Below are 25949 nucleotides of genomic sequence, written 5' to 3'. Positions count from 1 at the left end.
GTGCTTCTGACATGGGCCATTGGCTGTGTGGCCCATAATTTCTGTAGGTCACAGCATTCGTATTTTCTCAGTGCAGAATCCTCAGGCCCCAGGGACCAAATGTGGCCCTCCAGGTCACTCTGTCTGGCCCTTGGAAATCTACATGGGCCACACACCCTGCCAACCCTTTCCCTGGGCCACTCCCTTTTCTGGCCTTGCTTTATATCCTCCTTGGGGCTCTTATTATTATTATTTTTTAAAAGGTTTTCGAAAGCCTTTCTAGCGACACTGGCAAACCATCATGGCAGCACATGTGTTCTCCTGCCTCCCCCTTCATTTGCTGCCAAAGCCAGGGACTGAGAATCTCTGTAACCCTCCATAAATTGTTGGACTCCAACTGGGGTCTGAACTGGTGATGTCTGACCAGTAAAGAGATATTGGGATCAAAATGGATGGCTGGGGAAGGGGAAGAAATTTGATTCAATTTGGGTTTAAATGGGAACCTTCCGAAAACAATACACAAACTGAAACACAGCCTCCCCTTTGAAATTTGCACTTCTCTGAATTTTGCAGAGCCATTCTCCAGCCAGATAATGTATGCAAAGTTACATGTTTTAGGATGAAGTGTACAGAAAAAGTATATTGGTGAAAATTCACAACTAACTGAAAATGCCTTACAAAAATGCATTGTGCTAGTGAAAATTGCTTTGCAGAAATGTGTGTTTCAAACAAAATTGCATACCAAAACATGTGCATTAGAAAAAAATTGCACTAAAATCCTGGTGAATTTTCATGTGGACTTTAAAACACACACAAATGGGGTGGGGGATGTGGAGAAGTGAATTTTAAGATTGGAGAAATGAGAAACTTTGAGAATTCAGAGCTCACAGATTCACTCATCCCTATGAACATCTCAAGGAAAATGCCAACCCGTTCTGTGGCAGCTGGGAAAAGGTGAATTCCATGCTAGGGATCATTAGGAAATGAATAGAAAATAAAACAGCCAATATAATGATGTTATACAAATCTATAGTGCAATAGCACTCTGAATACTCTGCTCAGTTCTGGTCGCGGCGCCTCAAAAAGGATATTGTAGAGCTGGAAAATGGCAACTAAAATGATAGTTGGAGCAACTTTCCTATGAAGAAAGGTTACAACATTTTGGGCTTTTTAGTTTAGAGAAACAGTGATGGTTGAGGTGTATAAAATTATGCATGGTGTGGAGAAAGTGGATACAGAGAATTTTTTATTCCTCATAATATTAGAGTTATCATGTGAAGCTATATATTTTTTTACCTATCTAAATACTTTATTGAAACACTTATCAATTACAAAAACAATATGGTACAGATTGGATGTTCAACACATTAACACCTTGACTTCATAAGACGGTGTCCTTTTTGTAACACCCATTAATCTGTGACCCTAACTTGTGATCTTACTTCCTAACTAACATCACACTGAACGTTTAAAGTAGTCATGTGCCACTTTGACAGCCATGACTTTCCCCAAAGAATCCTGTGAACTGTAGTCTGTACAATTCCCAGAATCCTGAGATCCGGATGAAGAACATAGCAATCAAACTGGGCGTCTTAAAAAGGAGTCTAGGGTCTTGGCACATTAATCATCATCATCATCATCATCATCATCATTAATTTGTATTCCGCCCTATACCTGATCTTAGGGTGGTTCACAACATCAGGAGGACATCTGGTTGTGGAAAGCTGTGGATCTGCTTACCTCTGTAATGGACTGGATGACAGCCAACAAACTGAAGCTCAATCCAGACAAGACCGAGGCACTGTTAGTGGGTGGTTCCCTAGATCAGTTGGATGGGAGGTTGCATGCTCTTGATGGGGTTACATTCCGTCTGAAGGAGCAGGTATGTAGTTTGAGGGCACTGTTGGGATCCCTTGTTGTCGCTTGAGGCTCAGGTGGCCTCAGTGGCGCAGGGTGCCTTCCATCAGCTTCTGCTCTGCCCCTATCTAGATAGGGATAGCCAAACTTCTGTTGCCTATGCTCTGGTAACTTCTAGGTTAGATTACTGCAACACATGGGTCTGCCTCTGAAGATGGTTCAGAAATTTCAGCTAGTGCAGAATTTGGCAGCCAGGTTGCTTACCAGTGCAAGATGGTTTGAACATATAAAACCAATCCTGGCCTGACTGCACTGGCTACCAATTGGCTTCCAGGCCCTATTCAAGGTGCCAGTTTTGACCTACAAAACCTTAAGCAGCTAAGGACTGCAGTACCTGAAGGACTGCCTTTCCCCATATGAAGCAAACCGGACCCTGCAATCATAATCTGAAGCCTTTCTTTATGTGCCCCCTCCACAAGAGGTCTGGAGGGTGGCAACCTGAGAATGGGCCTTTTTCTGTAGTGACTCCCCTTTTGTGGAATGTTTCCCCCAGGGAGGCTCACCTGGCACCTTCACTACATACCTTTAAGTGCCAGGCAAAAACATGCCTCTTCACCCAGGGATTTGGCTGATGAAACCATCTTTGGCCTCTTAAATTGTGTGTGGGGGTATTGTTTTGTTTGTTGTTATGTTAATGAGCCTTGGGCTGATTAAACCATCTACGGACTTTTAATTGTGTTTGTTGGAAGGGGCTCATGGGGGCGTTGTTATATATCTTGTGTTCTCATTTTATATGTTTTTGTATGTGAACTACCTTATGATGTTCAGTTTACAGGCCGTATGCAAATTTAAATAATAATAATAATAATAATAATAATAATAATAATAATAATAATAATAATAACAATAATAATAATAACAATAATAATAATATAATAATAATAATAATAATAATAATAATAATAATAATAATAATAATAATAATAATAATAATAATAGATATAAGGGAGTTGCAGCACAGCCACAATACATTTCTGGGCAGGGTCCTCCCAGATTTGCTTAATGCCTTGATGCTCAGCCCTGAATGTGCCAACACCTTTCCAGGTTTCACTTTCCCTGGTTTGACCAGGGGAGTGAGTATTACTGAAATCAAAAGTCCTACCCATGGAAGGATCCTTTCAAAGTCTTCCACATTGGACAGCAGTCAGTAGCAGAAGAAATTGTGCTGACCATTCTGTTCTTTACCAGAAATTTATGTCTGTTTCCTTGGAATCAAAGTCAGCCTCTCTCCTGCCAGAGCACTCCTCGCAGCTCAACTCCCCACTCATTTTTCCCTCATATTATATCGCAGAAACTGGGGTGCTGGTCATGTAATTGACAATCCACTTCTCAAGAAATAGTTGCTGTGCGGGTCTGTCATCTTGGCTGAACTTCCATGCCTGGGAGGTTTTTATTTTACTCTGCAACCTGCAGATGAATCTCATTTTGCCCCAATGATTTATGGAAGCTGAGTTCTCCCTGAGTTGGTCTTTCATAACAACCTCCCTTGAAGATTTCAGTGTCTCTAAAGGCTCCACTATGCCTCCCTGCCCCAGAAAGTCCTTCAGAATAACAGTCTCCCTAGAGAAGGGGACAAATTGAATAAACTCTCTTCACTTCACCCCTCAGTGTATAATTGTGCAGGCTTCCTTCAAATACACTGAAATCTTTTCGTATGTGTCTCCTCCCCTTCCTTTACCAAAACCCCAAGGTTCAGCAGCGCTTCTAGATTTCCAAGTCTGGAATTGTACCTTTTTCTTCCCAGATGCTGGGTGTTGGAAGTGTGGGATAGCTGGTCACATATAACCAACATGCTTAGGTCTAATTAATGCATGAAGACCATAAGTAAGCTGTCCTGCCAGTCTTAGCTCACCTTGGAAGGGACTAGGTAATCAAGACTTGTTCCGCTTAGTCTACCTGAGAAGCTCAATGTGTGAGGAGTCCTGAGCTGGTTGCTCCAAGTCAGACTCCATAGCTCTTACAAGCCACTCTTGAGTTCCTATCTCAATAATTTAGGAACTAAGACAAGTTTTAATGCCTATGCAACTTTTCTGAACACTGTACGGAAAAGCACATGAATTTGACTTTTGGAGAGTTTGTATGTAAACCATTTTTAACTTAGCAAATGTGTGTTCTTTTTCCCTACTAAGGAAACTTTGGAACTCACTTTAAAGGGCACATTTTATGGTTTTACAACCTATATTTCCAAGTTTTACTTGTTAGTCACACACTAACAAGTAAAACTATGTGTGGAAGTCTCTGACTGGCTGTGCAGTACTGCAGGAGTTTTCCTCTGTATGTTTGGTTGAATGTTTTTCCTGCTATGTACAAGGCCTGTCAAAACACACCTGTTTCTTTCTCCTCAAGTTATACACTGCTTTTTTCCCTTGGTGTTTGCTCAGCACAGTGTTGTCATGACTTATTTTTTCTCTGGAATCTGATCTGAATTATTTGAGTGACTTAGCTAACATGGGTGTCTTTGCCTTGAGCTAGCCTAGGAGTTAGTGAAGAAAGTACCGTAAAATAAAGTATTGGTGACACTGGCTCTCCAGGGGTTAAGACAGGGAGTCACTCCCAGCACTACCTGGAGATACTGGGGGCTGAACCTGGAATATTCTGTGTACAAAGCACCTAACACTTTTCTTAATACATAGGAACATAGGAAGCTGCTATATATACCAATTCAACCATGGGTCCATCTAGCCCAGTATTGCCCAGACTGACTGGCAGCAAGTCTCCAAGGTTTCAGACAAGGGTCTCTCCTAGTCCTAGCTAGAGATGCTGGGGATTGAATCTGGGACCTTCTGCATGCAAAGCACTGAGCTTGGGTTCCCCAAGAAAGCTGCTTTTTAAAAAATCAGCCTCTTTGCTCATGTTGACCAGCATTATCAACTCTGACTGACAGTCACTTTCCAGGGTCTCAAGCAGAGAAGGTTATCCCTATCTCCTTCCTGTGCAGAAGGCAATTAATAAAATCGTAATAATATATCAAGCGCCATTTGGAACTGTGGTTTTAGTTCTGCTGCCAGCTGACTGAACAGAAAGCATTGTCCCTGAAGTGCTAAAAGGGGGCTAATTGGGAAGCAATCTTGAATCTCCAGTGTGTTCAAAGCCCATAAAAGTTGTGCCCAGCATCGCGCACAGAGCCTGTGGGATTGATGACTGAAGAGAAAAAGGCTATGGATTGCGTGGCGAGTTCTCGCCTCCCCCCCAGTGGAAATAAAGACACGTGACACCAATATTACGGTTAATGGGCTAAAATTGGCCACAACTTTATTGATTACAGGTGATGAGCAGTATTGGCTTAGGCATTGGTCCTAATCTAATCCACTATCTGGCTGAAGGCCGGGAAGGGTTAACACCAGCAGGGGGAGCCCTACTGATGCACATCAACTAGGCACTCCCCCGGGGTCACCGCTTGGGGGCGTGCCTTGGGCCCTGGCCTCCATAGGCTTCGGATGGGGCCACGCCCCCCGGAGTCCTTTAGTAGACTACCCTTAAATAACCGGGGGAGGTGATGGCGCTCCCCCTCCAATCATCTACATAACAATACCCCGACCAATGCCTAACCGCCAAACCACGAAAGTTGTGACGATTTGCTACGAGGTAGGCGAAAAAACCAAATGGCTGGTGCCAATTTGCCAAGTGGAAAAATTCCTACCAGGCCCCTTAACGGTGACCAACCGAAGTCCATAGCAAGGTCAAAAGAGAAACCTAGAGGGTGGGTGGGAATTTCCCTAGCTGATCGGCGGCAAAGAGGAAGCTCCTCTGCCGCGCTTGCCTTAAATGCGGCAAGCCACACCCCCCAAGCCAGCCAATTGGCTGGCCAGGGGGATGACGCGGCAGAGGATTCCCCAGATCGTGCGGGGCTGGGAGCAGGAGCCCACAACACCACCTCCTCCCGAGGTCGGAAGTGGCCTTTGTATCTAATGCTAGTTGTGCTCAGATGGTGGTCGTGATGATTTACGCGCCCTTCATCCTAAGCTCCCAGGGCAGGTTACAGCGATTCAAGCACAATATGAAAAACGGTTTAATACATCTTGCAATCACAGAAATAAGGCGGGTCCTAAGAATATACATCTCTGGTGTCAAAAATCAGGGTGAAGAGGTAGCTTTTAATTCTCCACTGGAAACTATAATGGGGTGCCAGGTGCAACTCTTTGGGGAGGAAGTTCCACAGCTTAGGGGCTGCCACAGAGAAGTGCTTTCCCAGGCTGCCACCCCTTCAGCTTTTTAGGGTGGTGGAAAAGTCAAGAGGATCCCCTTTGCTGACCTTAGCATCCAGGGGAGTCTGTAGGGAATGAGGTGGTTTTTCAAGTATTTGGGGGCTGAGTTGTTTAGGGCTTTAAACACTAACATTAGCCTCTTTGATTGGGCCTGGAAACAAACTGGCAACCAGTGCAGATGTTTTAAAACAAGGATTATGTGAGATCTAAATGGAACCCCAGCTAGTAATCTGGCTGCTGCATTTTGGACCAATTGAAGTTTCTGAGTCAGTTTAAAGTAATGAAGATGACTTAGATCCATTAAGTTCAGTGGGTTTACTCTGCATACAATTTCATTCAATACAACCGTATAAAAATGTAGGTGGGGGGGCATTTCTATCCTTTCTCTCCATCCTTACATCTTTGACTACTAAAGAAATATGCATAAACCACATTGGGCAGGGATGCTGTCTCTGCCAATTTCAAAATTATTCTCATTTTTATTTGCTGTCTAAACCATCTGTGCCTCTAATATGGTGTTGTGGAGCACTCGGGCCAAATCTAGTTGTTTTATCTGATTTTCACTGCACCACCTCCTTGTTTAATAGGGCATGTAGGATTAGTGTTATGTTATGGGCAAAAAAACAAAAGAACCACCTTCTTGGATCGCTCAGGTTCCCCGCCCCTGAATTAGACCATCCCTTCGTCTTTATGGACCCCAGCTACCTCCATCACAACTCTGCCTCCTTTTAATGCAGGAATAAGAAATCTGTAGCCCTCTAGCTGTTGCTGGACTCCAGTTCCCATCACTCCCAACCAGCTTGACCAGTAGTAAAGGATGATGGGAATTGGAGTAGCAACAACATCTGGAAGAATTCCAGTAGAAATGGGAGCAGAAATTGTGTTCTTGAATTCATCCTATGTTGGAACAAAGCAATCTAGCAAATCAATATTCCCTGTTGTTGTTGCTTTCAATCTGCAAATGATATGTAATTGATTATATTTCTCTCTTGCACACATTTGCACTGTGTTTCCTTTGCACTGAAATTATGGAATAGCAGTGTAATTTGCATGAATAATTATGTAAATTGCATAAGGGACATAATTTTGTGACAACAAGAGAAAGAGCGTAGGTTTTGGCAGAAGATGAACTGCAGCTGAATGGAAACAGTACTGCTTGTGATGAATACAGAGCAGAACAGAAAACGATGTATCCTTAGGTGGTTGCTTGCTGTCCCTTGCATGATGTTCCTTGAAAGTCCCATAGCATCCTGCAGCTAACAACAGTGGTAGCCTTTATTTCAAAAGTTGCTTAGTTACAAAGATCCCAGATATGTCCTTCCCCAATATGTGTGTTGTGCTAATAGACTGTGAGACTATTCGACTTGTGTCATAGCCTGGAAGTATTGATTTATTAGCCTCTGCCCAAGGCACAATGTTTTGTTTTCTGCTGCAGAGGAGTAGCAGGTGGAAAGAGGATACTTTCACAGTGGAAATCTCTTTGGGTAACCTTGGGCTAGTAACTGTTTCACAGGCTAGCCTACCTCACAGGGTTGTTGCAAGCATGAACTAAGGAGAGGAATGGAGAACCATATAAGCCACATAAAACTCTTTGAAGGAAAGGTAGGATAGAAATGTAAGAATGGGTCAAATAATAAAAAGTGCTTTTGAAGTGATGGCTGCAGGGTCTGGGTTGGTTCATATGGGGAGAGGCGGTCCTTGAGGTCCTGAGCTGAATAAGGATGAATAGGTCAACACAGGCATTGTTGTTTAGTCGTTTAGTCGTGTCCGACTCTTCATGACCCCATGGACCAGAGCACGCCAGGCACTCCTGTCCTCCACTGCCTCCCGCAACTTGGTCAAACTCATGCTGGTAGTTTCGAGAACACTGTGCAACCATCTCATCCTCTGTCGTCCCCTTATCCCTGTGTCCTCAATCTTTCCCAACATTAGGGTCTTTTCCAGGGAGTCTTCTCTTCTCATGAGGTGACCAAAGTATTGGAGTCTCCGCTTCAGGATCTGTCCTTCCAGTGAGCGCTCAGGGCTGATTTCCTTAATAATGGATCGGTTTGATCTTCTTGCCGTCCATGGGACTCTCAAGAGTCTCCTCCAGCACCATAACCCAAAAGCATCAAGTCTTCGGCGATCAGCCTTCTTTATGGTCCAGCTCTCACTTCCATACATCACTACTGGGAGAACCATACCTTTAATTTTATGGACCTTTGTCAGCAAGGTGATGTCTCTGCTTTTTAAGATGCTGTCTTGTAGCAAAACAGGCATACCTGAGTTTATTGAACTTTGCTTTATTGCACTTTGCGGATATTGCCCCTTATGAGGAGTCAGCTGCAGCTGCAGCAACCCACCTGCTTCCAGGGGAAGGAAGCCTGATGTTGCCACTGCCCCTCCTCTGGTCATGGGTGTGGAACAGGCTAGGACTAGAGACAGAGTTTTTTACCTCCTGCCCCTGCAGCCAGGGAGGTCTTGGCTTAATAGACTACAGTATAGTGTAAACATAACTTTTATATGCACTGGGAAACAAACAAAAAAAGTTTGACCCACTTTATTGTAATATTTGCTGTATTGCAGAGGTCTGGAACCAAACCCAGAATATCTCTGAGGTATACCTGTACCACCACTTTGAATTGAGCCTGGGAACTATCTGGTAGCCATTGCCGTTGGGGGCAGTTGGGGCAGGATTGGTGTTGTGTTCTCAGACTGTCTTGTCCCAGTAAGCAACTAGGCTCCCAAATTCTGAACTGCTTCAGTTTCCAAAACCACCTTCAAAGCCAGCCCTTTGCCACCAAGGCCACTTCACCTCAAGCAACAGTGAGTGATTCAGAATTACCCCTGAGCTACCTGCCAACTCCTTCAGAGGGGCTGTAACCCCATAAAGAGAAGGCAACATCATGAGATGCTCCTCTGCACAAAATAAATTATCTATGCTTTGGAAACACTGAGGACCTTTGAGGGGAAGCAGAGGGGGACTTTGGTAATATGGTGCCCTGACCGAGGATGAAATTTATTGCCCATCTGCCCCCCATCCCCCCAAAATACTAATTCCCTTGGGTATGGTTTGTTTTTTATTGATCTTCTCAATATTAATATTATTATTATGTGCCACCTTGGCTCAGTGCCGGGAGGGGGGGACAGCTCACACCACCCTAAATCTGGTGATGGGGAAAGTGTGGAAGAATGAATGAATGAATGAATGAATGAATGAATGGCTCTCCCCTAGCCTTCTCTCTGACACACAAGTTTTTTGGTACTGAGGAACGTTCTACCGTGTGACCACCCCTACCTGGTGCTGTATGGACATAACTAGACTTGTCACATATGGGAGAACTAGGCCTAGGTTTCTCTTGTTTCTAAGGATTCACTAGTCCATGCTCTCTGCCTGCCTTCCCGTTTGACCTTGGGAAGAAAAGCGTATGGGCCTCCCTTGAGACACTTACACAGGGCACGTGCATTGCTAAACAAGGCTTTAAGCGTCCCTATCTGTAATGAATTGTTAAAAGCAATCAGATTAGGAGTGTGAATAAAGAACCAGCCTCTCTAATCCATGCTTAGTTTACAAACTTCTGGGTATTTTGGCAGCACTTGGAATGTAATGAATGTGAAGGCTTCTTTAAAAAGGTTGTCTGGGAAAGTGTTCTTGGCTGAAACCCTAAAATTATGCAACCCCAGTTTACCTGGATTTTGTAGCTGGAATAAATATGGGCCTGTTCCAGAAAGCTTTTCTTATGTTTTCATGTAAGATGCTGTTGAATTTTCACAAGAAAAAAAAAATTGAATTGTAAGCTGAAATAGAAATGTGGATAATTGAACTTAAGGTTGGTAAAATGAGAAATTGAAATTGGTGGATCCCTCCATATGGATCCCTCCATATTTCCCCCTCCTTGCTGGCTTTTGTGCTTTGCCAAAATATCTTCTCCACCACCATTCCCCTCCCTCAAATACAAATTTGGAAGGAAGGCTGGAGGTTTTTAATCGCTACCTCCCAAGTGTGATGAGAGATCAATGCTGGGTTAATGGAGCAACCGCTCCAATCTGCGCTTGCAATGCACATGGGGGAAGGGGGCATGTAGGTGCGGGAGACAGAAAGAGCCACTTGCTGTGTGGCACTTTCTCCCAGCCCCCTGCCCTGCTTTTCACTTTTCAAATGCTTTGGATTGCTTTCGGGTCAAAGTTTGGGGCCAAGGGAAGAAGGGAAGTAAATTAGATCAAACATAAGGTTGGGCCAGGGCTTGTGCAACCAGCTCCGGTGGAGATTTCCTTTTCCCTGTGTTGCAGATCTAATATTAAAAGCTACTGGTGATGAAAGTGACTTGTGCAATAGGAACACGGGAAGCTGCTTTGCCCTCTATCTCTGAATGGCAGCAGCGCTCTCAGGTTTCAGGCAGGGGACATTCCCAGCCCTATCTGGAGATTTGACCCCAGCACCTTCTGAACTTTAAGGCCTTCCTTTGCAAGGTCAGTGATTTTTTCCATCCAGCTCAACAACAGCCAGTGCTTCCCCCTCCCTCCTTCATACATTCCACTTACTCAGCCACTCCCCAGCCTGGGGCATGAAGAAAAGTAGGAGGGTTGCCAAGGCCGGGAGATCCCCTGCTTCCACACTCTCATCTATCACCTTGAATTGTGTTGCAGGATAAAATTTCTCATCCGAACCTAATGATAAATTAAATCAAGGCTGGAGTAAAGAGGATTAATGGCCGTGCCTGCGTGTACCCAGCGAGGCGACCACAGCCGCCCAGCCCCACGAGCAAGTTCTAAAATGCTCATTAAAAACAATAAAGCCAATTGCCAGGTGAAGATTCTCCCCATTTCCCAAAGCAGGCAGGCAGAGCCTCCCTTGAGGGGTGGAGAAGGGGGGCGGGTTGGTGGCGGCGTCTTGTTTCTTCCATGAAAGAGTGGGGCTTACTATTTATCCTGCACTTTTTGCAAAGGGTGCAAAGGAAGCCTTAACAATGTCCAGGAATGGAAGTGCACTGTGAGAAATAAATAATATGAAATGCTTAAGAGTTTCCGCTGAGCTCAGTGTAACCTCCTGCAAAGGAGGCTGCCTTCTGCCTCTGCAGGAATCACTACAAAATCACCTGCTGCCTGTTGTGTCTCTGTATGATCTACTTCTCTGGGCTTGTCTCCTTCCAGTTGATGTCTAATTCTGCCATGGCTCTGCTTTCTAATGTTTGTAGATCTGTCTTTCCCAAGCTGGTGCCTTCCATATGTTTTTGACTATAACTCCCATCATCCCCAGCCGGCAGCATCCTCTTTTTTTGACATGGTTTGATATGTGTGTGTAGTAGAGTTGCCTGCTATTTTTTTGCCTGTTTTAGTTTATTGGGGGCGGATAGGTATTTCCCCTGTTTTTTTGGTGGTGGCATTTGTAAGCATGAGCAGTTTTCTTCTGAAGAAAAGATGTTTTGAGGTGCCCACAACAGTTTGTTCGGGTACCTCCAAATTGTTTTGCAGGAGAGATTCAAGGACACGCCCGTGCTTTAGATTTGCGGAGTTAAAGCAGATTAAAAGGCTCTGTACAATTCACTTTTTAAAAGAATCAGGACTTGGTGCAGTTTGGAAAGTGACAGGGAAACGTTTGGAGTGAATGAATGACTAACACAGGTGTGGAGAATATTTGGCCCTCCAGATGTTACTGAACTACAAATCCCATCATCCCTGGCCACTAGCCATGCCTGCTGGGGCTGATGGAAGTTATAACTCAGCAACATCTGGAGAGCCAAAGGTTCCCCCACATGTGGCCTAATGGGAAGATGTGGAAACACACGGTAAGCAAACACAGAATGGATGCTAATTGTTGTATAACTACCCCAGAAACAAATGTTCAATAAAGTCTAGCCATGGTCTAACCCAGAGCTTTCCAAACTGTGTGTCATGACACATTAGTGTGTTGGCTGCAGTGTGTAGGTGTGTCACACGAATGCACCCCGCTCTCTTCCCGGGGCTAAAAAGGGGTTCGTTTAACCTCTGGTTTGCTAGTAAAACTGAATTACAGTGGTATCTTGGGTTACAGACGCTTCAGGTTACAGACACTTCAGGTTACAAACTTCACTAACCCAGAAATAGTACCTCAGGTTAAGAACTTTGCTTCAGGATCAGAACAGAAATCTTGTGGTGGCGGCAACACAGCAGCAGCGGGAGGCCCCATTAGCTAATGTGGTGCTTCAGGTTAAGAACAGTTTCAAGTTAAGAACAGACCTCCAGAATGAATTAAGTTCTTAACCCAAGGTACCACTGTACTGTGTCATGAAATGATACATGTCTAAAAAGTGTGTCACCAACCTGAAAAGTTTGGAAAGCTCTGGTCTAACCTCCGCTTAAGCTTTGTACAAGCAAATCAGTATGAATGCTTAACAAACAGGTTGTTTGGAGGAGTCCTTTTGTTTACAAATGTGCTCCTGAGCCCAAAATTGCTGGGGACATTTGCATGACAAGCAGGTGCTCTGTCATTGAGCTATGGCCCTTCCCCACATACTGTAGGGTAGGAAACGAGGTTTCACATATCTGAGCATTTTTGCAGGAATTTGGCATCCCATAACCCACACATGCTCAGGGGCGGGAATCCCCTTTCTTGCTGCTAAACTTGATGATTCCCCCCCCCCCCCAGTTCCAACAGCTCTCCTAAATTGGAACAGATGCCGAGAGAATCTGATAATTAACCCCCCAGCGTCTCTAGGGGGGCAGAAAAGTAAAACCCAAACTTCTTCCTTCTCACCCATCCACCTCTAAGCCAGCCTGATAAATAAATTTGATGTCTGAGGGTGGAGAAAGGAAATAGATAAATGAATTTATGCAAACATACTGTTGCAGCCAGAGGGAATTTCTCTCCTTGCTTCTGGGGTTTGCACTCTCAGAAAGAAAGAAAGAAAGAAAGAAAGAAAGAAAGAAAGAAAGAAAGAAAGAAAGAAAGAAAAGCAAATGGACCACAAGAGGAAACATGTCATGGTGCAAACTACAACCAGATGGTACGGGTGTGGGAGGAAAAGGGTGGAGAAGGGGAAATTCTCCGAACGGAACATGTTTGTCAAAAAGCAGAGGTGGCAGTCAAAGAAACCTCTTGTTTGGCTTAGTGGGTTCCCCAGGACTCCTGCGGAGGAGGTTGAACTCAGAGCAGCTGGCTGGAAACTGGTGTTGGCAGCGGAACAAAACTGAAGGGTGGTTCTTTATGAGCTTATAGAAGCCACAGCTTCTGATTTGGAAATTACCCCCACTCCATAATCCTAGTTTTGTAGGATTGGGAGTTGTAATTAGGAACATAGAAAGCTGTTTTATATGGAGTCAGATTATTGGTCCATTTAGCTCAGTATTGTTTACACAGAGTGGGGTTGAATTTTGAATGAACATGCACACAGTTGTGCCATAAATCTGGTGCCACAAGACCAGGGCCAGCCCTACCACGAGGCAGAGTGAGGCAGCTGCCTTAGGCAGCAAATTCTGAAAGGTGGAAAGAGGCTAGAATGGTGTGCCATGTGGTCTGCCCTGCGGCCCCTAAGCTAGCTTCCTGCTCTAGCATGGACGGCGCACCAATGAAGAGACCTGAAGCAACATGCCTCAGGCCTCCCACCACACCAAGGCCTGGGCCTGGATCTGTGGCAGGGGAGCGTTGGTAGCCCATCTTGCTTCAGGTGCCAAAAAGTATCTGGCAGGCCCTGCACAAGACTTTTTCTTCTTTTTGCTGCAGAAGATTGAACACAACTACGCCTCTTGCAGTTGAGTTAGAGAGTACATGCTGGAGGAGAGTGTAGGAACATAGGAAGCTGACTTACACAGAGTCAGACCATTGGTCCATCTAGCTTAATATTGTCTACACTGACTGGCAGTGGCTGTCAGACAGGGAACTCTCTATGCCTTACCTAGCAATGCCCAAGATGGAATGTGGGACCTTCTGAATGCAAGGCAGATGCTGTACCACTGAGCTGTGGCCCTTCCCAACTTAAAGAAAGTAGTCTTAGAAGTGGACTCTGCCCATGGTGAGAGGCACTCTTGTCTAGGGAATTGACAGCTCTGTCAACGTTGATTTCTCTCAGTTTCCCATGTTTTCATCAGCCTTAAGGCCATTCTCTACATTTCTGCATCAATTTGCTGGGGGAAAAGTTCTCTTGAAAATGTATCAGTACATTTCTCCCAATATAGAGGTTTGTGCAAAGTAATTTCCTCAAATATAATGCGAATAAATCAAATTTCACTTTGGTTCACATACTGGATCAGGAGGTGTGAATTAGGTAGGTTCCTGTTAAAATACAAACTGCACCAAATTTCTTCCCATCCCTAATGCACAGGAATAGTGGCTAGGCAGCAACTGATTTGCTTGTGGATGACCACGCAAGGGGGAATGTGCTTTAAAAAGTATATAACTGCTACTATACACATTATTGTGCACACTTTCCCCTGATGTACACATTTGCAGAAGTGCACATTTTGAAGGTTAGCTGTGTTTCAATTCATGTATTGTTTTGGAAAATGCATTTTTAAACCTTGCTTTTCAGACAAATCATTGTCTCCCATGGTGGCTCATATCAATTTAACGGGGGTGGGGTGGGGGACACAGAGAGAGAAGTTTTGCTGTCAGTCAGGCTTACAATGGGCTCTTCCAGCCCATCTGTTTATTGAGCATCCATGCTCATTTCCTCAAGATTTGCATAGACGTTGTTTGCTTAAACAATTGCATAGACGTTGTTTGCTTAGACAATTATTATACAGTGGTACCTCAGGTTAAGAACTTAATTCGTTCCGGAGGTGCATTCTTAACCTGAAACTGTTCTTAACCTGAAGCACCACTTTAGCTAATGGGGCCCCCTCCTGCTGCTGCTGCACCGCCGGAGCACGATTTCTGTTCTCATCCTGAAGCAAAGTTCTTAACCCGAGGTACTATTTCTGGGTTAGCGGAGTCTGTAACCTGAAGCGTATGTAACTTGAAGCGTATGTAACCCGAGGTACCACTGTATTTATTTAATTAAACAATTTATATACTGCTTTATTACAGCCACCTCTAAACCATAGCGGTCAAGTGTCCCTTATTTGAAGGGACAGTCCCTTATTCCAGCGCCATGTCCCACTGCTATCCCTTATTGATGGATGTCCCTTAAATGTCCCTTAAATGATGTCCCTTAAATTTCAAAGGAAGCAGCTCCTCTCCCTCCCTCCCTCCCTGCCAGCCAGGGAAGAGGGAGGCTCCAACTGTGTTGCTTGGCTGTGTTGCTCACCCAATAAGGAGTCTAAGAACGACTGGGGGGTGGAGCTTGCATGCCTTGTGTGTGGCTAGTTAATGCAAGCTGAGGGGTTTTTTGAATGCTGGACGCCATTTTGTTGCATGTGCTGCTGCAAACTTTGCAGTGCAAAGCCAGGCCGGGGAGCCATCTTAAGTTGAGGCTGCATAGGCCTTGTGGTGCATGTGATTCAGATTCTATTCAGTTGAACCTCTGGTTACAAAGTTGGTTGGACAATGTTCTCGAAGCTACCAGCATGAGTTTGACCAGATTGCAGGAGGACAGGAAGACTGGAGTGCCTGGAACAGGGGAGGCTGCAGGTCCCTTATTTTGGCTGCTGGTCCCTTATTTTCAAGGCTGCTGGTCCCTTATTTTCAAATCTGTAAGTTGACAGCTATGCTCTAAACAGTGAACAAGGAACTGAGTGTAATGTGAAAAAATAAAAAACATTTTAAGCTGCAAAATCAGAATTCAGTTAAAATGCCTGCTGGAGCAAAATAGTATTCAGTGAGCACCAGAAGTTCAGCAGGGAGAGGGCCTGTCTGACCTCAACTGGAAAGGAGTTCACAATGCTGAACGTAAGGTTGCTGGTGGATGTGAGCTGTGCATCTGAGCCATAGAGGACCACTAACGGTGACTTCCCCGAAGACCTCATTGGTTGATCAGGGATAATAGGAACACTGCTGTTTATTAAACGGTAATTCTTATTGGTTTCCATACAGATTTATATGGCGTTGCTGAAAACCACCAGCATCCTGTTCTCACAGTGGCCAGTCAGATTCCTCTGGAAAGCCCACAGACAGGGCCTAAAGGTAAGGGGGGAATGCTTTCTCCCAGCATCCCCAAGCCACACTGGTTCTGGTGAATGGCTCATCTAGCCAGGTCCCAAAGTGGCCAACCAGATGGGAAGCCCACAAGCAACTTGTACATTCTGCCTCCAACAGTGGCCTCAGGTAGCAAAATCCTTTGGATTGCCCCTGTGAGGCATGTACCAAATGCATGTAATAATAATAATAATAATAATAATAATAATAATAATAATAATAATAATAATAAATTTTTATTTATACCCCGCCCTTTCCGGTTCAAAAACCGGGCTCAGGGAGGCTAACAACAAATTTTAAACACTTAATTATAAAAGCAGCATAAAATACAGTATAAAAACATGAATAACAATAAAATTCAAAAATCAATTTAGGGGAAATAAGCATTAGATAATCCCCAGGGCTAGCTGGCTGAATTGGTCCTACTTGGGCCAACAAGGAGGCCAGGGGAGAATTAGCTGTGGGGTCTCAGAACAGGTGATCTTCATAAAAGGGAAGGGGGAGGGAAGGGAAGGGAAATAAAAGATCAGACTGAATTCAAATGAAAGGCCAGGCGGAATAGCTCTGTCTTACAGGCCCGACGGAAGAAGGTTAAATCCTGAAGGGCCCTAGTCTCATGGGGCAGAGCATTCCACCAGGTCGGAGCCATCACTGAAAAGCCCCTGGCCCTGATGGAGGATAGTCTGACTTCCTTAGGGCACGGGACCCCTAAACTATGGTTGTTCATGGACCTTAAAGTCCTCTGTGGGGCATACCAGGAGAGGCGGTCCCGTAGATACGAGGGCCCTAAGCCACAAAGCCAGGGAACAGGTCAGATTTTAGTTTTTGTTTGGAGGCGGAAACGGCAGCAGGGGTGGGGGAGGTAAAATCCACCTCGCTCCCCGTTGCTAGCCAGCCTCAGTTTTTTTGTCATGGGAAATCAATTTATCACTGCCAACCTTTCCAACTCCCACACCTTCAGGGAAGCAGCCAGAGAGGCTGGGGGGTGGGGACCTGGCTGCTGGGTTTGGCGGCGCTTCAGGGAGTTGACAACACTTCCAGGCCTGATGCAGCCAAGTGGGAGAGATGGTTCATTACATGAGACTGGCAGTTGTGTCTTTTGCCTCTGGCTGCATTTGTTCCGGCATTGCAGCCTCCTGCCTTGCTTCCCTCAACCTCTTCAGTCCAGGCATTTAGCATTTCTGCTTGGCTTGCTTCTGGATTAAAGCTTAACACGTCCTTTGCCAACCTGGTGCCCTTCAGATATTTTAGACCACAGCTGCTTTCACCTCCAGACAGCGTGGTCATGTTTTGGACTACAGTGGTACCTCGGGTTAAGTACTTAATTCGTTCCAGAGGTCCGTACTTAACCTGAAACTGTTCTTAACCTGAAGCACCACTTTAGCTAATGGGGCCTCCTGCTGCTGCCACGCCGCCGGAGCACGATTTCTGTTCTCATCCTGAAGCAAAGTTCTTAACCTGAAGCACTATTTCTGGGTTTGCGGAGTCTGTAACCTGAAGCGTATGTAACCTGAAGCGTATGTAACCCTGAGGTACCACTGTACAGCTCTCATCAGCTTCAGCCAACATGGCCGCCATTTTGAACTCCAAACATGTGGGCGGAAGCTGATGACAATTGCCGTCCCCATCATCTGGAAGGTACCAGGTTGTCAATGGCTGACGTAGCAACAAAACCTACTCTGAAGTCACATTTAGATTTCCCCCAATCTGTTGGATTTTGGTTGCAGTAGAAAAATGAGGGGAGAAAGGTGTGGAAAAAGAAGCACACTTATTGGAGGTGGAGGAGGGGTGGGAAGCAAACATGCCTTGACATCTGCTTCCTACTTTTGCTTTTTAAAAATCTGCCTTGCTTCGTTTTGCGTCAGGAGAGTCTGCTTGGGGGAATTAACCAAATTGGACATAAATAATTGAAGCAGCTTGAATCGTATTTTTTCGCTAATCAAAGAGAGTGGTCCAGGAGAGCTGAAGAGGCAAAATTATTATTATTAAGCATTGATTTGATTTATGATGTCCATATCTTCTGCCAATCCCCAGTGGTAGGGCTCAAGGCGGCATACATAAGGTTTCCAGGGGACCTCCAATCAAGGAACTGATGGGGAATAGGAATGTGGGGGGAATTGCGATCCAGTTTGCATTGTGCCATGAAAGTTCCTAAGTCTCACTCCCCACCTCCTAAAAAGGCAGTAACTGAAACTCAGCCATACTTCGAAATTCATGCTTCTCTAGCCAACAATGTTTACAGAAACATGAATATTAGAAGATGTGCATAGAAATGCATCATATGAGTGGGGGTGGGGAACAATTACCATCTCCCTAACCTGGCAGTCAAGGGAAATGATTCACATGGACAACTACCGTATTTTTCGCCCTACAGGGCGCACCGGCCCATAGGGTGCACCTAGTTTTTTTGGGGGGAAATAAAGGGGGGAAATTATCCACACACACCCCGCAGCCTGAGCTTCCCCCAACCCCAGCCCCCAGAACAGGCTGCTATCCGCAAGCCTTTGGAGCCCGGCGGGAACTCCCGCCACGCTCAGAAGGCTTGCGGATAGTTGCCTGAAGCCCGGGGAGCCCAGCTCTGTGCCGCAGAGGGCTCCCCGGGTTTCGGGCTGCAGGCTGCTGTCCGCAAGCCTTGGGAGCCCGGTGGGAACTCCCGCCGGGCTCCGAAGGCTTGCGGATAGCTTCCTGAAGCCTGGAGAGCGAGAGGGGTCGGTGCGCACTGACCCCTCTCGCTCTCCAGACTTCAGCGAAAGCCTGCATTCGCCCCATAGGATGCACACACATTTCCCCTTCATTTTTGAAGGGGAAAAAGTTCGTCCTATAGGGCGAAAAATACGGTAGTTCACTCATAACATGTTTATTGCAGGACACATCATATCTGATATGTCTCTGCTAGTCTTGTTTTTATTTTTTTGTTAAATCGCTTTTCTTGCTGTTAACCTAAACTCAAAAATCATTTTTGGGCAAGGGACACATTCTCTTCAGGGGAGATTGCTTGTAAAGATGTATATGTTAGGAGAATTACATACAAAAAAATGTGTATATCAGGATAAATCTGTGCTAAAACCTAACGAATTTTCATCAGGATATCAATAGGGAAGTGGCAATGGCGGAGAACTGAATTTAAGATTTAAGAAATGGGGAAATGATGGGAAAAGGAATTGATTACCGTATTTTTCGGACTATTGGACGCACCGGTCCATAGGACGCACCTAGATTTGGGGGGGGGGGAATAAAGGTAAAAAAAAATTATCCCCCCCCCGCCAGGCGCGGGGCTGGGGCGGGGAAGCCCGAGCTTCCCCCTCCCCCAGAACGGGACCCAGAGCCATGCCGAAGCTGCGCGCAGCTTTGGCATCGCTCTGGGAGCTTGCGGGGCTGGGGGAGGAGGAAGCCCTCCGCCAGCCTCCAAACCATGTCGGGAGACAGCGGGATGGCGCGCTGCGCCTCTCCCGCTGTCCCCCGAGTTTGCGGGGCTGGCGACAGGGAGGAACAGGCTTCTCCCCCCGCCAGCCTTCTAGACAAGTCGGGGGACAGCGGCAAAGGCGCGCTGCGCCTCTCCCGCTGTCCCCCGAGTTTGCGGGGCTGGCGACGGGGAGGAGCAGGCTTCTCCCCCTGCCAGCCTTCTAGCCAAGTCGGGGGACAGCGGGAAAGGCGCGCTGCGCCTCTCCCGCTGTCCCCCGAGTTTGCGGGGCTGGCGACGGGGAGGAGCAGGCTTCTCCCCCCGCCAGCCTTCTAGCCAAGTCGGGGGACAGCGGGAAAGGCGCGCTGCGCCTCTCCCGCTGTCTCCCGAGTTTGCGGGGCTGGCGACGGGGAGGAGCAGGCTCCCCCCCCCAGCCTTCTAACCAAGTCGGGGGACAGCGGGAAGGGCGCACTGCACCTCTCCCGCTGTCCCCCGAGCTTGTGGGGCTGGCGGTGGGGCTCTCCTGAAGCCTGGAGGTTGTGGGGCTGGTGGGGGGGAGAAGCAGGCTTGCTTCTCCCCCCGCCAGCCTCCAGATCAGGTCGGGGAATAGCGGGATGGCAGAGCGCTGCCATCCCGCTATTCCCCGACCTGATCTGGAGGTTGTGGGGATGGTGGGGGGGAGAAGCAGGCTTGCTTCTCCCACCCCCAGCCTCCAGATCAGGTCGGGGAATAGCGGGATGGCAGCGCTTCGCCATCCCCCTATCCGCCAGCTTGTGGGGCTGGGGGGGAGAAGCAGGCTTGCTTCTCCCCCTGCCAGCCTCCAGATCAGGTCGGGGAATAGCGGGGTGGCGGCTCTGCGCCTCCCCGCTGTCCCCAGCTTTTGGGTGCAGGCTGCTGCCCGCAAGCCTTGCGAGCCCGCGGGACATCCCACCGGGCTTGCAAGACTTGGGATAGCTTCCTGAAGCCTGGAGAGCGAGAGGGGTCGTTGCGCACGGACCCCTCTCGCTCTCCAGGCTTCAGCAAAAGCCTGCATTCGCACCATAGGACGCACACACATTTCCCCTTCATTTTTGGAGGGGAAAAAGTGCGTCCTATAGTGCGAAAAATACGGTACATCCTCTTCTCTGAGTGCCAGAGGCTCTCCATGGTCTTAGGCAAAGACAGGTCTTCTCTGTCACTTTCTGCCTGATCCTTTTCACAGGAGATGGCAGGGTTTGAACCTGGCTCTTTCTGCATGTCATGCAGGGACTGTACCACTCATCATAATATGAGAAGAGCCTGCTGAGTCAGGCCAATGGCCCACCTAGTTCAGTATCCTGTTCTCACAGTGGCCAAACAGATCCCTATCTGGGAAGCCCAAAACCAGGAACACAAAAACACCTTCCCTTCCTTTGGCTTCCAGCAACTGGTATTCAAAAGTATTACGGTCTGTGACTAGGGCTGGATTAAGACCTTTAGAGACCCTAAACACTTAAAAGATTTGGCGGGGGGGGGGGGTAGTAGAAGATAAACAATAATAAACCATAAAATTCAATTGTACTTTTTGAAATGAAGCAAAATCTACAGTAAGATGGAAAATAATATTTATTTTTGTATACTTCCACTTCATTTATATTTGAAAAAATTGTATCCTACTTTTTCTAATTGCAAAGTATTTGATAAGATCCTCAAAACTAATCTTATGTAACACATCTGCTTCTGTACATAGTAGAGATAAGGCATCCAGCCTGCCTTGTTGCATAGTTGCTCTCTTGGGATTTCTAATATACTTCAACTGAGAAAATGAACGCTCAGCTGAGCAGTTCGTGACCATTAATGTTAAAAATCCAGCAACGGAAAATTTCTCTCCTGCCCCCCTTTCCCTTATTGCCCTTTAAGCATGTGCATATTTTGCTTAATGTTTAATCCAGCCCTGCCTGTGACTGTGGAGGCAGAACATCATTGCTAGTAGCTATCAATACCCTTGTCCTCCGTGAATTGGTCTAATTCTCTTTTAAAGCCATCCAAGCTGGTGGCTGTCACTACGAGTGTGAATTTCACAAGTTGTGTGGCAAAGTACTTTCTTCTGTCTGTCCTGAACCCTCCCACATTGGCTTCACTGGATGTCCCCATCTTCTAGTATTATGAGACAGGGAGAAACTCTTTTCTCTAACCCCTTTCTCCGTGTCATGCATAATTCTATACATGCTCAGGTATGCTCTCACCCCTGTAAGGTAAAAGTGGCTCTCAGAATGCCTGTATCCTCCAATGCAATGGATGCTCCTCACAAGCCACAAATTTCTTAGATATTTGTTATTTCACTGGCCCCCAGTCTCTCCTTGAACAACTGCTCTTGCATAACTAATTGGGACTGCGTCCTGCCAGCCTGGATTATGGCACACTGTGTAGAGCAAAAAGCTCTTAATCCCCGTGAAGACGGTGTCTGCCTTGTAGCCAAAGCAGCTGCCCCCTTTCCTCTTCCAAGAGTGACGCTCTGGGAGCTGTTGCATGCTTGTTGGAACAACAGGACACAGGAAGAGCTTTGCTGATCTTATTTCCACACCCCAAAGAGACTGCTTGCACTCTAAGGGCTTCGAGAAGGTGCTCAGTCCCCTAATCATCACCATCTATAAACATGGAATTAAAGCAAATCTAACTCTCTTTCCCTCTCTCTCTATACAGTGGTACCTCAGGTTAAGTACTTAATTCGTTCCGGAGGTCCATTCTTAACCTGAAACTGTTCTTAACCTGAAGCACCACTTTAGCTAATGGGGCCTCCTGCTGCTGCCGCGCCGCTGGAGCATGATTTCTGTTCTCATCCTGAAGCAAAGTTCTTAACCTGAAGCACTATTTTTGGGTTAGCGGAGTCTGTAACCTGAAGCGTATGTAACCCGAGGTACCACTGTATGTATAGGAACTCAAACACTGAGATCCTGCTCTGTTCCAGTAACAAGAAGCCGAAAGCACCAGCCTGAAGATGACGAGTGAGACCTCGTCGAAACGTCGCCTAGACACCCCAACTCTTACACGGGAAGACACCCGAAGACACCAAAACCTACATATATATATATATATATATATATATATATATATATATATATACTTACACATACACATACATAGATGGAATAGTTTTCAGATGGTAAAGGCAGTGTGAACAGGACTTTCTGTTTGCCAGGGTTTTCTAGAGTTTGGCTCAGCAATCTGTTTTTGCTCTGCCCTTGAGTTACCATTCCTTCTAATAGCAAACTCAGGTGCTTGAGTGGTGACAGGATTTGGAGACAAACTTGGGCCTTTGAAAAACAACAGGGAGGCATTAGCATGCTAGTGTATAGCCAGAATGATCTAGAATAGTCATTACCTAACTTCTCCCCTTCTTTTTCTCATATGCTGTACTTTACCGCATTCCAATTTGATTTCCATAGGACTCTTTCCACTCCTTTCGAGTCACCTCATCACTCCTTCTTTCACACTGCTAATCCTCTCCATTCCTTTCCTGCGCTTCCTCCCCTCCCCTCCATGTCTGGTCCATCTGGACTGGACCAGATTGCTGGGTTCTAAGAATGGCAGAGCAGCCACTGAAGCGGCTATTCACAGCCACTGCTGCAGCCATTCTTCACAGACATGTTGTGGACTACCTAAATTAGGTTTGTGGACATCTCGTGGCCCAAAGGCCACAGTTTGGGAATCCCTGATCTAGTAGTGCAAGACATTTGAAAAACAAGCAGACTCAAATGGGGCAAACAGCCCATGAAATCACCCAGTGATTGTTGACTGTGCATGCTTAGCGACTGCTAGGAGCTAACTTGAGGGAGAGGCCAGTGGGAATAGTGATTGTTGTTGTTTTTAATTTAATTACAAATTACAGTGGTACCTCTGGTTATGTACTTAATTCATTCTGGAGGTCCGTTGTTAACCTGAAACTGTTCTTAACCTGAGACACCACTTTAGCATACATACATCACAGAAGGGGTGTAGCCCAAGACCACCCCCCAGTTACATCAGAGAAGGGGTGGACTACAACAGAAATCTGAGTGTCTTGTTTTTCTCCTGTCTGCCAGGTTACCTGGGCATCCTGGCCACTCTTTTGTTGTGATAACTACTTGAGACCTTAGAATTCTTTTAACATCACCCTCTTCTGAGGGAGTCGGTTCAGCTCTGACCTTCAGATAGTTCTCCCTAAGGTTAAGTCAGAATCTCCTTTTTTGTACAATGGTACCTCGGGTTAAGAACTTAATTCATTCTGGAGGTCCATTCTTAACCTGAAACTGTTCTTAACCTGAAGCACCGCTTTAGCTAATGGGGCCTCCCACTGCTGCCGCACGGCCGCACGATTTCTGTTCTCATCCTGAAGCAAAGTTCTTAACCCAAGGTACTATTTCTGGGTTAGCGGAGTGTGTAGCTTGAAGCGTCTGTAATCTGAAGCGTATGTAACCTGAGGTACCACTGTACATTTCTATCCTACCTTCCCTGCAAGGAGCTGAAGGCGGCATACATGGTTCTCCCTCCATTTTATTTATGCAATAACCCTGTGAGGTGGGTAAGGCTGAGAGATGGTGACTGGCCCAAGGTCATCCAGTTTGAACCCTGGCCTCCTAGGTTCTAGTCTGACTCTAAGCACTAAATCACCGTGCCTACGCTTGTTCTTGTAGGTTGAAGACCACTAAGGGTAGGACAGAAATTTGATTCAGTTCACAATTGAAGGTGAACTTACCTAATTTACACTTTTCAAAACAATATGAGAACCAAAAGGCAGCCATCCTTTGAGGGTCACACTTGTCCAAATTCTGCAGTGTAGTTATCCAGCCATGTAATGAGTACAAAACTGTATATACTGGGGTGAAGCATGCATAGAAATGCACATATGTAGTGGAAATAACTTACAAAAATGCATTATGTTAGGGAACACTGCTTTGCAAAAGAGATTTGCACTAAAATGCTGCTGAATTTTCACAAGGACTTGAAGAACTGCACTCAAGACTGGAAAAATGTGAAACTGAAATGGACAGATTTGTTCACTCCTATTTGTGGCTGAGCAGGGATTTGAACCCTGGTTTCCCAGGTCTTAGTCTGGCATTCTAACCACTTCACCCCCTGGCCTATTCCACTCCTTGTTAGTCTAGCAACATCATCCCTTGGTACAGATGATCATTACCTCCCCTGGATTAGCCTCTAGATCCCTGACAGAGGGGCAGAAATTGACCTATAAGCCTCACTGTTTTCCCCAGCTACACTGAGTAGGCAGGTTAAAATTTGAAGGCAGCAGCTGGGATGCATCTTTAACCACCTCCACCATCCTGCCTGTTAACTGTTCACGTTTTTTCCTCTTGCTCTTTGAGAGCAAACAAACATGCACACTTGAGCAGATATGGGTTAATCCTTAAGAATGGGGGTGGTAGGAGTGGAAGGGTTGTTTTTTTTTGCAGAAGACAATGGCCTAATTAAATCCATCTCTCTCTTCCCTTTGAGCGGCCTGTGCACATGGCAGTGATCCCAAGTAAAAGGAGTTTCAGATGGGCTCACCCCTGGATCAAAGTCTGACGTGGAGGGCCTTGAAAAATTGAGCTCATGTATCACCTACAAAGTTCAAACAGAGCTGTGTTGCTTCTCTCAACTACCTTTGATTGTAGCTGAAATACAAAAATATTAAAAAGAAGGACTCCATTGGGGAGTTGTGGTTCAAATCCTTCAGACAGTACAACAACAACTATCCCGGGAGTAAACTATGCTGGGCTAAATGATGGACTAACAGATCAACATGGTAGAAAACAGTTTTCTATGTTCACTTCCCAGTCCGAAGGTGATGGTGAGGAGGTTCATAAAAGGCCCACAAAACCCTGGAAAGTCAGCTAAGAGTTGACCTGTGTGGACAGGCATCTGATTCCTCCGCCTAGTGAAATGAAACTGGGATCTCAAATCAGGGGATGACAGAATGTGGCCCTTCAAGCCTATCTTTGTGGCCCTCAATACTTTATTCAGGTCCTCATTAATTCTGCTTCATGCCCTTCCTTGAGTGTTACTGCCTGACTGGAATGTGTCCTTCAGTCGTGATTATAACTTTTGCCTGCCTAGATGGAAGATGGTGTGTGTGTGTGTGTGTGTGTGTGTGTGTGTGTGAGAGAGAGAGAGAGAGAGAGAGAGAGAGAGAGAGGGTGGGTATAGACCTCAGAGTGTTGTGGGATTAAAATGTAGCCTACTATACAAAAATAAGAGTTGCATCCATTGCTCTGCCTACTTTTTGCCTCTGGCCTTGCCCACCACTGGCATGTGGTCCCCAGAAGTCTGCCCATGATGGGATGTGACTATTGGGCTGAAAGGGGTTCCCGCCACTCCTGTAGTAAGCGATAGTGGCTTACTTAATGAGCATCTCCTCTGAATATTCAGGAACAGGAGGGAGGGAGGGAGAGAGGGAAGGAAGGCTGGCCAGCGCATGGAGAATTAA

The 25949-nt window shown here is 46.1% G+C and overlaps 1 protein-coding gene across 2 annotated transcripts in view; it reads left to right on the top strand.

The window, feature by feature from the left end:
* The window catches only part of SAMD11 (sterile alpha motif domain containing 11), a 333961-nt gene that overhangs the window by 43077 nt on the left and 264935 nt on the right, over nt 1–25949 (top strand). For both annotated transcript variants that reach the window (XM_081201459.1, XM_081201457.1), the window contains exon 2: nt 16027–16116. The gene's annotated coding sequence lies outside the window, so the exon portion shown is untranslated. The remainder of the gene's footprint in view (nt 1–16026; nt 16117–25949) is intronic.

Source organism: Podarcis bocagei, assembly GCF_964188305.1.
Source record: "Podarcis bocagei genome assembly, chromosome: 7".
Lineage (NCBI taxonomy): Eukaryota > Metazoa > Chordata > Lepidosauria > Squamata > Lacertidae > Podarcis > Podarcis bocagei.
Note: the sequence above shows the minus strand (reverse complement) of the source record. Positions and strands in the feature narration are given on the sequence as shown.